The sequence below is a fragment of the Ceratotherium simum genome, chromosome 35 (genome assembly GCF_057802395.1).
Source record: "Ceratotherium simum simum isolate JZ-2026a chromosome 35, ASM5780239v1, whole genome shotgun sequence".
Lineage (NCBI taxonomy): Eukaryota > Metazoa > Chordata > Mammalia > Perissodactyla > Rhinocerotidae > Ceratotherium > Ceratotherium simum.
The window spans coordinates 5,446,687-5,460,268 of NC_141934.1; the positions used below are offsets into that span (position 1 = coordinate 5,446,687).

General features: G+C 47.1%; 1 pseudogene; it reads right to left on the minus strand.

Annotated features, from left to right (window-relative positions):
• Nucleotides 1-9,082: 9,082 nt before the first annotated feature.
• LOC147912433 (uncharacterized) lies at nucleotides 9,083-12,929 on the minus strand (annotated as a pseudogene).
• Nucleotides 12,930-13,582: the final 653 nt, after the last annotated feature.

Here is a 13,582-nt window from a genome sequence, read left to right on the forward strand (position 1 = left end):
GTGTTAATGTTCCCCACCAATGAGACAAGTTCTCCTGACTAGTCAACCTGATGCCTTAACTAGGAGCTTCCCCTCTGACTGGGAACAAGCACTATATGATTGTGTGAGTGTGAGCCCTGCAGAATGTTCCTTTAGTGTGTCTGGGTGGTTCTTTCCTCAACCTCATGCAGTTTCCTCCCACTCATGACTTATCAGTCCTCTTAGGAATATTTGCAGAACTCCAGGGTTCTCTCTCTGTGCAGATCCTTCTTCTTCCATACTCTTTACTCTAGACTTTTATTTTCTCTTTGGCTCCCTGGAAGCACCCTGTGACATGGAGAACTTCATGCAGTAGGGTTTCAGGGGATCTCTCTGGAAGGAAGCATGGAGACAGGACTGAGCAGACCTGCCATGTGGATACAAATGAGGACTGAGCTGGGAGGTCATCCAAGGTCATCCTGAACTGAGGCATGACCCTGCTGTCTTGACATCAGGCAGTCATTGGACCTGAGTCACAATCAGAGACGAATATAAGCTTAGGGGAGGCAATTCTATGCAGACAAAGGTATTTCCTAGTGAGAGAACTGCTATGAACATCCAGGGATCCCAGCAGTGATGGGTGGGTGTGTGAGGCCTGATGGGGGGATCCATGTGGACACTGCAGTGTCCACTACCTTAATTTGCCCCATTCAGAGTCTCAGGTTGCCGTGGAAGTCAGAGGCTTCAGAGGACCAGCTGACCTCAGCAGTTCTGAGCACTAACTTAGAGCAAGTGGAACAATCAGTGGCTCAGTCACTCCCAAATGGACATACAGACATAAGGACAAATGGCCCCATATGTCCCTCTGTCTGTCCTTCACTCTAGGCCCTCTGACTCCAATTCACACCATTGCCCAGAAAACACCAGTACATCCTGGTCCTACCACCCTAAATCCAGTCCTGATGCACCCACTGCAGAGCCTGCCTGGAGGACTGGGAGGGGAGGGCAGCTGGGGGATCTCAGATCTGGGGATCTAGGCCAGACTTGATCATTGCTTTGTCTACAGTCTTCCTGGGGCTGGAGGAGAGTGTGACACAGATGAGAAGGGGATTTGTGTCTCACTTGCCCATCAGCCTGTGTCACTGTGAGCATTAGCACTGCTGTCCCATGACTGACAGTAATGGTCAGCCTCATCCTCTGTCTGAGCTCCGCTGATGGTCAGGGTGGATGTGATCCCTGAGTAGGAGCCTGATAATCTGCCAGGGATCCCTGTGGGCTGGTAGTTATTACTACAGGTGACCAATACAGGGGCCTGGCCTGGCTTTTGCTGGTACCAGCTGGCAGAATAGCTTCCAAAGCTGCCTCCCTGGCAGGTGATCCTGGCTGTCTGTCCCAAGTCGATGGACACTTCAGGCTCAGAGGAGACCACAGAACCTGCAAGAGAGGAGAGGAGGGGTTAGTGTGAGGATGAGGTTCTCTTTCCCAGAGGGCACACACCCTGGAGCCTCCCCTCTGCAGAGCTGAAGGTCGGGCCCAGGCTGCTCCCTGGTTTCTTTGGGGGCTGAGCCCTGAGGGACAGCACCTGTGCAGAGAGTGAGGAGGGGGAGCAGGAGCGGGGTCCAGGCCATGGTGGAGACGCCCCAGAGCTCTGCCTCTGAGCCCACAGCTGGGGGTGTGCCTCAGGGCCTCTCTTTTTCTCTGAAGAAATGTAAATCTACTTCTTTCCTTCTTCTGGCCTTCTTAGGTCTTCTGCTGAGCAGAAAAGTCTCAGCTTAAAGCTGGCTGTCAAAATGGGCCATATTCCCAAAGTCTGTACCTGAGGACTCAGAGCTCTCTCTGGTGTTGAGTTAGAAAGCGTGCACCCTGCCCTCAGGGCATGCACACAAACCTCAGTCTGTGCCCTGCACTTCCTCTCTGTGCTTGGGGGGAACCCCTCAGTCATGCTGTCTAGTGATGGATCATCCCTGGGAGGCGGCTGGGCAGTGATTGAAGGATGAGCTTGTAGGGACAGTGGTCATGCTGTTGTATTGAGGCATGATTTCATGATCAGATACAGATAAATTGCTCATGTACCTCTCAGGAAATTCCTTTTTTATCTTTTTTTTTTTTTTTTTTTTAGCTTATTTGTTTATTGCAGTAACATTGGTTTATAACATTGCAAAAATTTCAGGTGTACATCATTGTACTTCTATTTCTGCATGGACTACATCATGTTCACCACCAAAAATACTAATTACAACCCATCACCACACACATGTACCGAATTATCCCTTTCACCCTCCACCTCCCCCTTCCCCTCTGGTAACCACCAATCCAATCTCTGTCCCTATGTGTTTGTTTATTGTTGTTATTATCTACTACTTAATGAAGGAAATCATACGGTATTTGGCCTTCTCCCTCTGACTTATTTCACTTTGCATTATACTTTCAATGTCCATCCATGTTGTCACAAATGGCTGATTTCGCTGCTTATGGCTGAGTAGTATTCCATTGTGTATATATACCACAGCTTCTTTATCCATTCGGGTCTCCTTGATGGCACTTAGGTTGCTTCCAAGTCTTGGCTATTGTGAATAAGGCTGCAATGAACACAGGGGTGCATGTACCTTTGCAAATTGGTGTTTTCAAGTTCTTTGGATAAATACCCAACAATGGAATAGCTGGATCATATGGTAGTTCTATCCTTGATTTTTTGTGGAATCTCCTTTCTGTTTTCCATAGTGGTTGCACCAGTTTGCACTCCCACCAGCAGTGTATGAGAGTTCCTCTCTCCACATCCTCTCCAACACATGTTGTTTCCTGTCTTGTTAATTATAGCCATTCTGACGGACGTGAGGTGATATCTCATTGTAGTTTTGATTTGCATTTCCCTGATAGTTAGTGATTTTGAACATCTTTTCATGTGTCTGTTGGCCATCTGTATATCTTCTTTGGAGAAATGTCTGTTCAGGTCTTTTGCCCATTTTTTAATTGGGTTGGTAGTTTTTTGTTGTTGAGATGCATGAGTTCTTTATATATTTTGGAGATTAAGCCCTTATCAGATGTGTATGGTTTGCAAATATCTTCTCCCAATTGTTGGGTTGTCTTTTCGCTTTTGTTGATGGTTTCCTTTGCTGTGCAGAAGCTTTTTTAGTTTGATGTAGTCCCATTTGTTTATTTTTTCTATTGTTTCTCTTGCCCGGTCAGATGTGGTGTTTGAAAATATGTTGCTAAGACCGATGTCAAGAGCGCATCTGCCTATGTTTTCTTCTAGAACTTTCTGTTTCAGGTCTTACATTCAAGTCTTTAATCCATTTGGAGTTAATTTTTGTGTATGGTAAGGTAAGGATCTACTTTCATTTTTTGCATATGGCTATCCAGTTTTCCCAACACCATTTGTTGAAGAGACTTTCTTTCCCCATTGTATGTTCTGGCTCCTTTGTCAAAGATTAGCTGTCCATAGATGTGTGGTTTATTTCTGGGCTTTGATTCTATTCCATTGATCTGTGTGTCTGTTTTTGTGCCAGTACCATGCTGTTTTTGGTTACTATAGCTTTGTAGTATATTTTGATATCAGGGAGTGTGATACCTCCAGCTTTGTTCTTTTTCTCAGGATACCTTTAGCTATTCGGGTCTTTTGTTGTTCCATATGAATTTTAGGATTCTTTGTTCTATTTCTGTGAAAAATGTTGTTGAACTTTGATAGGGATTGCATTGAATCTATAGATGGCTTTTAGGAAGTATGGACATCTTAACTATGTTAATTCTTCCAATCCAAGAGCACGGAATATCTTCCATTTCTTTGTGTCTTCTTCAATTTCTTTCAGAAATGTTTTATAGTTTTCGTGTACAGATCTTTCACCTCTTTGGTTAAATTTATTCCTAAGTATTTTATTCTTTTGTTGCAATTGTAAATGGATGGTATTCTTAATTTCTCTTCTGCTACTTGTTGTTAGTGTACAGAAATGCAACTGATTTTTGTATGTTGATTTTGTATCCTGCAACTTTACCATATTCTGCTTATTACTTCTAAAAGTTTTCTGGTGGATTCTTTAGGGTTTTCTATATATAAAATCATGTCATCTGCAAATAGTGACAGTTTCACTTCTTCCTTTCCAATTTGGATCCTTTTTATTTCTTTCTCTCTTGCCTGATTGCTCTTGGCTAGGACTTCCAATACTATGTTAAATAGGAGTGGTGACAGTGGGCATCCTTGTCTGGTTCCTGTTCTTAGAGGGATAGCTTTCAGTTTTTCACCATTGAGGATGATATTAGCTGTGGGTTTCTCATATATGGTCTTTATTATGTTGAGATACTTTCCTTCTATACCCATTTTATTCAGAGTTTTTATCAAAAAAAAGTAGGAAAAATATTTGGGATTGAAGGCTAGACAAGAATTGTTTGATGACATCAGAAGCCTCAAACATAAAAGGAAGAAGATACATTGAACCTCATCAAGATTAACATATTTCACTTTGTAAAACTTTCTAAACAGGATGAAAAAACAAGTAACAGCGAAAAGATATTTGCAAACCACATATACAATGAACGATTAATGTACAGAGAATATAAAAACTCTCAAAAATGAATGTAAAAATAACTCCACTCAGAAATTGGGCAATGAACAAGAACAAACATTTCATGGAAGAGGATATAGAGATGGCAAAGAGCAAATGAAAAGATGTTCTCATTACCCATGAGGGAAACACACATGAAAACCACAAAGATATATCCCTACATACCTATCAGAATGGCTGCAATAAAAATAGTGACAAGTCTAAATACTGGCAAGGATGTGGAGAAACTGAATCACTCACGCCTCCTGTTGGGAACGTGAAATGCTACAGATACTACGGAATGAGTTTGGAAGCTTCTTAAAAAAACAAACTTTTGGTTACCATACAATCCAGCAATTGTACTCTTGGACATTTATTTCAGAAAATGAAAACTTATTTTCATAGAGAATCTATACAGAAATGTTCATACACCCTTATGAATAATAACCCTAAAACGAGAACAATCCAGGTATCCTTCAATGAGTGGATTGATAAACAGACTTTGGTACATTGGGACTGTGGAATACTACTCAGAAATGATAAGTAATGAACCGTTAATGCAACAGTGATGAAGATGAGTGTGCAGCAGATTATGCAGAGTGAAAAATGCTGATCTCAAAAGGCTAGATACTATAGGACTCTATTTTTATTTCTCTTTTTATTTAAGAATTTTTTTTGTTTGTTTATTTTTTGCTTTTTGTGAGGAAGATCAGCCCTCAGCTAATATCCATGCAGTTCCTCCTCTTTTTTCTGAGGAAGACTGGCCCTGAGCTAACATCTATTGCCAATCCTCCTCCTTTTTCTCCCCAAAGCCCCAGTAGATAGTCATATGTCATAGTTACACATCCTTCTAGTTGCTGTATGTGGGACGCCGCCTCAGCATGGCTGGACAAGCGGTGCCTTAGTGCGCGCCCGGGATTCAAACCCAGGCCACCAGTAGTGGAGCGCACGCACTTAACCGCTAAGCCACGGGGCCGGCCCCCTATTCTTTATTTCTATATACCCTTTCTGAAAAGACAAAATTTTAGAAATGGAGAATCAGTTAGTGGATTCCACGGGTTAGGGGCAGTGAGGGGCACCTCGGAGGGAGGAGGTGGATGTTGATAGAAAAGGACAACACGAGGGATCCCTGTGGAGATGGAATTGACAATAGTGGTGGACATGTGAACCTACTCACGGGATAAAATCACATTGATCTAAATACACACACATAGATGAGTACGAGTCACCTGGGGAATCTGACTTTGAAAATGTGCAAAAATTTGGTGAATCTCTTTACCAAATAAAAACACAGATGAGAAATAAGAACCTGAAACGAACCTCAAAATCACAATCACTAAGGAAATGGTAGTTAAAAACATTATGAAATACCATTACAGACACATTAACATGGTTTTAAAAACCCTGGCAGTCTAGTTTAATGAGGACGTGGAATAATTGGAGGTCTCATAAACGCCTGGTGATAATGAAAATGGAAAATCTAGCATCCACATTGGAAAAGAGTTTGGCAATTTCTGAGAAAGTTCTCTAAATATCTACCATATGACCCAGAAATTCTGTTCCCAGGTATTTATCTGAGAGTCATGAAAAGTTATGTCTACACAAAACCTGTAATAAACGTAATAAAGTTTTTAACTGAAATTGCTAAAGAGTGGAAACTGGAAACAACCCAAATGTCACTTCACTGGGGAATGGTTAAACAAACTGTGGGTCACCCATGCAAAGGAATTCCACTCAGCAATGAAAATGGAATGAACTCTTAACGTACAACATGGACACATCTGAAATGCATTATGCTGAGTGAAAGAAGCCAGAACCAAAAGGCTACCAAGTATGATTTCATTTTAGGATGTTCTTGCAAAGACCCAACTATAGGGACAGACAAGAGATCAGGAGTTGTGCAGTGGGGGTGGAGGCTATGACTGTCAATGGTTCTGGGGAATTTATGGCCAATGAGTGAATTGTTATACATTGTCATTGTGGGAGTGCTTGCTTACACGTCTGAGTGCATTTATCAGAACTCACAGAACTGTTCCCTAAATGTGGATTTTATTGTATGTAAATTAAAACTCAACAACAACAACAACAAAAAACCTGTGGCCAGTGAAGCTTCCCAGGAGCCAACTCGCACTCAGAGACCAGTGTGTAGGAAGTCTAGATGGACCAGAGAACACACCGAAGGACAGGAAGCGTTGAAGGGTGTGGACGTGGGCGGAGATGCACACTGATATGTGAAGCAGATACAGCCAGGCCCACAATAGAACTAAAGGGGCTCTGGTCCTACCAACTAGGGTAGGGCCCTGCCTCTATCCCACCACAGGCACAGGTCACTGGATGCAGGCTGCCACCAGAAGGGGAGTGTCCCCACTTGCCAGCTCTCTTCAGCAGAAGCAAGTTCTGGAGCTGCAGCTGCTGACATCCCAGCCTCTGGGGAATGAGGACTCCATCCTGCAGGAGAGGGGCCAGGATTCTGGTTGACACTCAGGACACCTAGGATAGTGACAGACACATTGTCATTATTTTTGATTTCATGACCATTAAGGGATAAAGACAAACACACACAAACACACACATACACAAAATGGACAGGAAAAAACAATGAGAAAAGTTATAAATCGAATAGCATGGGATAAAAACATAAGGGAAGAATTAAACAGAACATGACTAAGAGGAGAAATTCAGAGACAGAGAGAGAGACAGAGAGAGACAAGGACAGAGGATGAGAGATGCAGGATGAGCCAGAGGGGAAGGACCCCTCCTCCAGCACACTCTCACTCCAGCCCACCTGCCTGGCCTCCCCTGTGCACTCACAGCCACAGCAGCTCCAACGTGCCTCCATGTACAGGTCCTGTGACCTGTTTCAGCTTCTCCCTGGACTGATTTGTCAATAGCTCCTCAGGCTTTAGCGATTCCCCAACTGTGACAATGACACTACATGACATCCTTCCTCGAGACTCTGCTAAGGCCATAGCAGGAAGTATCTTTGAAATAAACTGTTACTCCAGGTCTCAGGATCACCTGGCATCTGTGAGGACTAGTGCACGGGTGTGGACAACTCAGAAAGGGACATTCATCCTTCACACCATTCATTAGCCACTTTCACATGACAAGAGCTGACAGTGGCCTCTGATGAGACTCTGCCCCTGTCATAACCTTGACCATAAGAAACAGCCTCTAATGGTCCCTTGGTCCCTCTCTGACAAGGCTTTGTGGTGGCAGCTCCCTAACTGCTTGGTCACCAACTAAGCATGACAGGGGATGATCTTTATCTGCCTCCTTTTTCCATTCTCTGTCATCACTTCTAGCAGTTTGTCCCTCTGTCTGTCCATCAGAGGCTACTGCTGACCTTCTTCCAATTTGTTAGCACACAAGGCCCAGGCGGACATGGATGTGGGGTGATCCACACAGGGGTTTGGATTTATTTCCCTACACTCCTCCTGACGCCCTTTCCTACAGTGTAAGCGGTGGAGGAAACTCCCCACTGGAGGGACCCATGGGAGACCTTGTTGGGGACAAAGTCACTGCAAATCCTTGTAGAGATCAAGCCTTTACTGGAGTGGGGAGGATGGAAGATGGCCCTGTGACCCCGGTGACTCAGCCAACCACAGGCTGACACAAGTCCCTGAAGGAATGAGCCATGATGTCCATCTCTTCTCCGGTCCTCCTGCACCCTGTCCACTCCCTCCCTGGGAGACAAGCCACCTCCTCCCCTCCTGCCCACTTGGGAGTCACCCATTCCATAGGCAGCTCCTGGGCTTTCCATCTCAGAGAACAGACACGGGGGTAGACCAGCCTGATGTTCTGGAGTTCAGCCCCAAAATCCCACTTGACCTTGCCCAGGAACTAGAATTGCTTGGTCAATATGGTTGCTCCATGTTGACCCAATGCATGTGATTCCAGAAAATCTATGGAGGAAATCCATGAGACCAGTAAATCTGCCCTCTCCAAGAGTATTTCAGGTGGATCACTCACAGGGCTGAGACTCGGGGAGGAACCATATTTTCCACCTCAGTGTCCTCTGTCCACCATGCCCCAATGCTATACCAGTGGATATTCTCCCGGCCCTACAAAATTCTTTGGGTAGCATGTGCAGCCATTCTTGGCACCATAAGCTGAGAATCTATGTCAGCTGGAGAAGAAAAAGCCATGCTTCATGTTGGTCCTGCCACACACCTCCTAACATGCACCCCAATTACCTACTGTACCTCAGCTCAGCACCCACCATGGGGTTCAGGTCTCATCGTCCTGCCTCCCCTGAGGGCCAAATGCTTCCTGCTGAACCCTCAACACTGACAGGAGTCCTGATGTACACCATGGTGCACCTGGAGACAGGACATTAGTTGCAGATGACACCAGGGTCTCCCCTGGAACCCTGAGATCTGTGTCTCTTTCTCAAGCAGAGCCCCATGGTGTGAACACAGGGCCCGATGGCTCTTGCGGAAACACTCATCTCAAGCCAACCACTCTCTCAGGGTCATTTTCCTGCCTGGGCTGCTCTGTTCTCTCCCATAATTATCCCTACAGGCCTGTGGTGGAGGCAACAGAATGTTGTGTTGTCAAAATGACCTAATTTTTGACCTGTGTCTGCTTCACCCTAGTGAGATCTCAAGGAGGAGGTGCAGGATGATGAGATTTGCTAGGAGAAGGTCAAAGGTCTCAGGGTCCTGGAGAGGGACAAGGATCAGCTCACCCTGAGTTCCCGTGGGGAAGAGGGAGGGGAGGTTCTCACCTCACATCTCTTTGTCTGTGTCACTGTAGCTTACCAGTCTTGTCCATCAATTTTATGGATCTCACCACAGTAATACTCAGCCTTATCCACAGACTAGATGTTGGAGATGGTTAAGTACCGATCGGCCCCAGAGCTGGAGCCTGAGAAGCAGTCGGGGATGCCATATCCCTTGTTGTGGTTTCCATCATTGTTCACCTTCATCACATACCCAGGAACATTCCCTTGTCTCTGTTGATACAGTGAATGGTGTAGGTGCTGTGCTCACTGCTCAGGGTGCAGGTGAACTTGACCGAGGCTCCCGGGGAGGCAGATTCAGATGGGGGCTGGGTCAGCACAGTCAGAGCACAGAGACCTGGAAAGAGAAAATATGAGAATGGTGCTCAATGTCCCGAGACTGGACAGATGTCCTAGGGGACTGTGCTTGGAGGGAAATGTCGGGGAGGGAGACCCCTGAGTGCCCTGGAACACTGTGACCTGTGGAGAAAATGAGGGGCAGGAGGTAGAAGGAAATTCAGTCCATGGTGGAGGGCTTCCAGGAGTTCTGCCCTGAGGCTGCCCAGCTGGACTGGCCTCTCCAAGTTCCAGTCTTATCCTCTCTTCTTGCAGCTCAAGAAGGGAGGAGCCTTGAACGCACATCTATTCTCCATTCCCTCTCTTTGAGCTCTTCTTGGAGCCCTGAGCCTAAGGACCTCCTACTGGTAATTTCCTGGGGTCAGAAGAAGGGCCAGTTGTGGCTTTCAGAGTTGGGGTTGATTCTACCCAGTAGAAGTGTCAGCAAAGGAAGCATCAGTCACACTCTTTGCCCTTGAGCACAGCCCAGGGGACTTGAACCTATTAGAGTCCCTAGCCAGAACCCACAGTGCCACCAAATGCCTACAGGATGAATGTCATCCTACATGTACAGCTAGTTCAACAGAATGACTCCTTCTGAGCCCTCAACAGATGCCAGACCCTTGGTGAGTGTTGACATGCACCCCCCACAACCAGACATCACAATAACCCACCAGCAGCCCTATGCTTATGGTCAACCTCTCCTCCAGTCTGATGAGGAGGAAGCCATCATTGCGAGGTTAAATGATTTCCCCAAAGTCCCCCAGACAGAGAGGAGTGAGTCAAGATTCCAACCCAGGAGACTGACCTCAGAGCCTGACCTGTCAGCCCCTCCCTGCCTCCCCCTCACCATGCCCCATGTCCTCCTCCTCCGTCATCCCAGCCCTCCTGGGCCTCCTGTCACCATCCTCTCTTCTGTATTCAGGTACTCCTCATCCCTGAGTTTGTTCTGAAGAGCACTCAGATCTTCATGGTGTTGGAATCTGTGTGTCCTGGTGAAACCCAATTCTCTTTGTGGACAGAGGTGGGGACGCTCCCTCTGCTCCCTCCAGGGCAGACAACATGGGAGCATGTGTCAGCGGGATGTTGGGGAAATCCTAAGTCTGGTTGTATCCTCCTGTCAGGCTCATCTCCTGACAAGTTAGGATCAGGATCCTTTTCCAACTTGGCCAAGGACATTGAGTTTGGACAACTGTCAGAAACGTCAGAACAGAAACGTCAAAATTTTTAGTCATGATAGCAAGATGCTGATTTCAGCAAATATCCTGAAGCAATGTATTTGTTTTCAAACCTAGTACTGATGAGGATGTGATGACGCTAATTCACTGACAAAATCTGGAGACATTGCTCATAGAAATCACGTGTGAAGCACTGTGCTGATACCTGTGCACAGACAGGAGACCCACGTGCTCACTCCTCAGAGTTTGGTCTGAAGAGATCATTGAAGATGAGACGAGGGCCACGTGCCTGAGAGACGTGCACTACTGTTCCCGCTGAGCGTGTTACCTACGGTTCCTCTCCACCTTCCCACCTCGATGCCTCCATTCCTCACACTTCACCCCTCAGAATCTCCCCCACTGCTGGCCACTGCTGCAGGCCAGTTCTGAGACCTTTGCTTCTGGGTCTCATTACAACATGGAGGGAACTTGTTAGTAGATCCTGGGAGAATTGACCTTCATAAAAGTGATCTATGTGAAGATGTTTTTGAAAAAATTGCTGCAAGTATCCCTTTCAGTGGGATGATCACTTTTATACCTCATGAGAAGTCATAAAGTTATATTTTGTGCATAGATCTACAAAGGAAGGCTGATCATAAAGAATATTTTATTGAACTTGGATGACCTGGTATTCTCGACAAAGAGATATATTTACCTAATTCACAGTACTGATCACTTTTATTAAGTTTACTGGGCTCTTACGGATGCTGTGTCCACAGCAGGGCTGAGCTGCTTCAGGAGAAGCAGGACCTGCAGTTGGAGGAGAAGCAGATCAGCTTGATGTCCAGGGACTCCGTCAGGAAGGCAGCTGCCAATGAACCACCCTCACTGAAGAAATGGGGTTCTTGTCTCACTTATGTTCTCCGAAGACAATAGCAATTTCCAGTGAGGACACAGCTGTGAGCACAAGGGACCCCCAGCCAGTTTCGGTGGGTGGGTCTGGACTGAAGAGGGATCTAGGTGACACCACGGTGTCACTATGCTGGTTTTCTTCAGTCAGAATCCCAGTCTGCCATGGGAGTGAGGGGCTTCAGGAGATCATTGGCGGTGGGAGGGTCTATGGGAATGATCCAGGACAGTTCACCAGGGAGTGGCCATTCACCCCTATACGGAAATCCAGGGACCATATAGCAGTAGACATATGTCGCCCTCTCTCTGTTCTTCAGAACAGGTCCTGGTTCTCCAGCTCACATCCTGACCCAGAAAACACCAGTACATCCTGGTCCTGCCACCCATAAATCCACTCTTGATCCACACTTTGCAGAGCCTGCCTGGAGGACTGGGATGATAAGGCAGCCTGGGGATCTCAGATCAGGGGACCTGAGCCAGACCTGCTCATTGCTGTGTCTACAGTCCTCCTGGGGCTGGAGGAGAGTGTGACACAGACTGGGAAGGAGTTTGTGTCTCACTTCCCCATCTGCCTGTGTCACTGTGAGCATTACTACTGCTGTCCCTCACCTGACAGTAATAGTCAACCTCATCCTTGACCTGGACCCTGCTGATGGTCACGGTGGCCGTGTTCCCTGATTTGGAGCCAGAGAATCAGTCAGGGATCCCCGAGGGCTGCTAGTTATCCTCATAAATGACCAGCACAGGGGCCTGGCCTGACTTCTGCAGGTGCTACTGAGCATCCTTGCTTCCAATGTTGTCTCCCAGACATGTGATCTTCGCCATCTGTCCTGGAGTCACTGACACTGAGGGTGGCTAAGTCAGCTCATAGGAGACCACAGAGCCTGCAAGAGAGAAAGGAGAGGTTGGCTTGAGGATGAAGGGCCCATTCCCAGGAGATCTCCCACCTGACTCACCAGAACTTAGCTCCAGGGATTCTGTTGGCCCCCAGGTACCCACTCCAATCAATCTCAGCACCTGTGGCCCATGGGATGGGCTAGTGGATGGACCCTCTGAACAAATGAGGAAACCCCCATTTCTCTAATCATGTGCAGCCCCTCAGGGCTCAGACAGAGGCAGTGAGCACAATGGGGGGTTTTCAGCCCCACAGCCCCTCATCCTGCAGCAGGTTCATGAACATCCTGCCCACCACAGGGTGCTGAGCTCAGAGTCACGGCCACCCTTAGACCCCTGGGCTGAGGTGGGTGTGAGTGTGGGTGCAGCACCTGTGCAGTGAGTGAGGAGGCCGAGGAGGAGAGGGGTCCAGACCATGGTGGAGGCTCCCTGATCCTACTCCCCGAGGCCCAAAGCTGGGCAGGTTTCCTCCCAGCCCTCTCTTATCCCCTGGCTGGAGGGAGCTGCTGGGTATGCAAATCAGCCAGGGCTCAGAGGGTGATGCTTGAGGAGATTTGTGGTTTCAGAGAAGAGCTCAGACCCAAGGGACACAGAGTGGAGAGGGGTGGCCCCTGTAGATGCCACGCATAGCCAGTGGATTCTACTCCTCCTGTTGCTCTTGTAGTTTGGGGACCACAACTCCACACCAGACCGTGTCCTGTCCTCGCTTCCTGGCCTGGTCACGGCAGAGCTCAGAGGTGAAATCTGTCTGCATTTTCCAGGGAACCTGAAGGCCTGTCCACTGAATAGTCCTGGGCCTTGTCATGAAGGTGGTCAGAGTCCCAGTGCTGATGCTGGGTTATCCTAGACCCCAGGTCCTTCCTCTGTTCAATCCTGGCTCAGGAGGTAGGTGGTTAATATCATCCAGGACTCTGGAGTGTCTCATCGATAATCGTTTTGTGATGAAGTTCACATGTTGGTCTAGTTGTAGCTCCACCTCCAAAAGCTTCACCTACGAGGTCTCTTCTGACCCTCCAGGTCCCCATGCAGTGTCTCTGCTCATCCCCACACTACAGGTGACACTGCAGGCT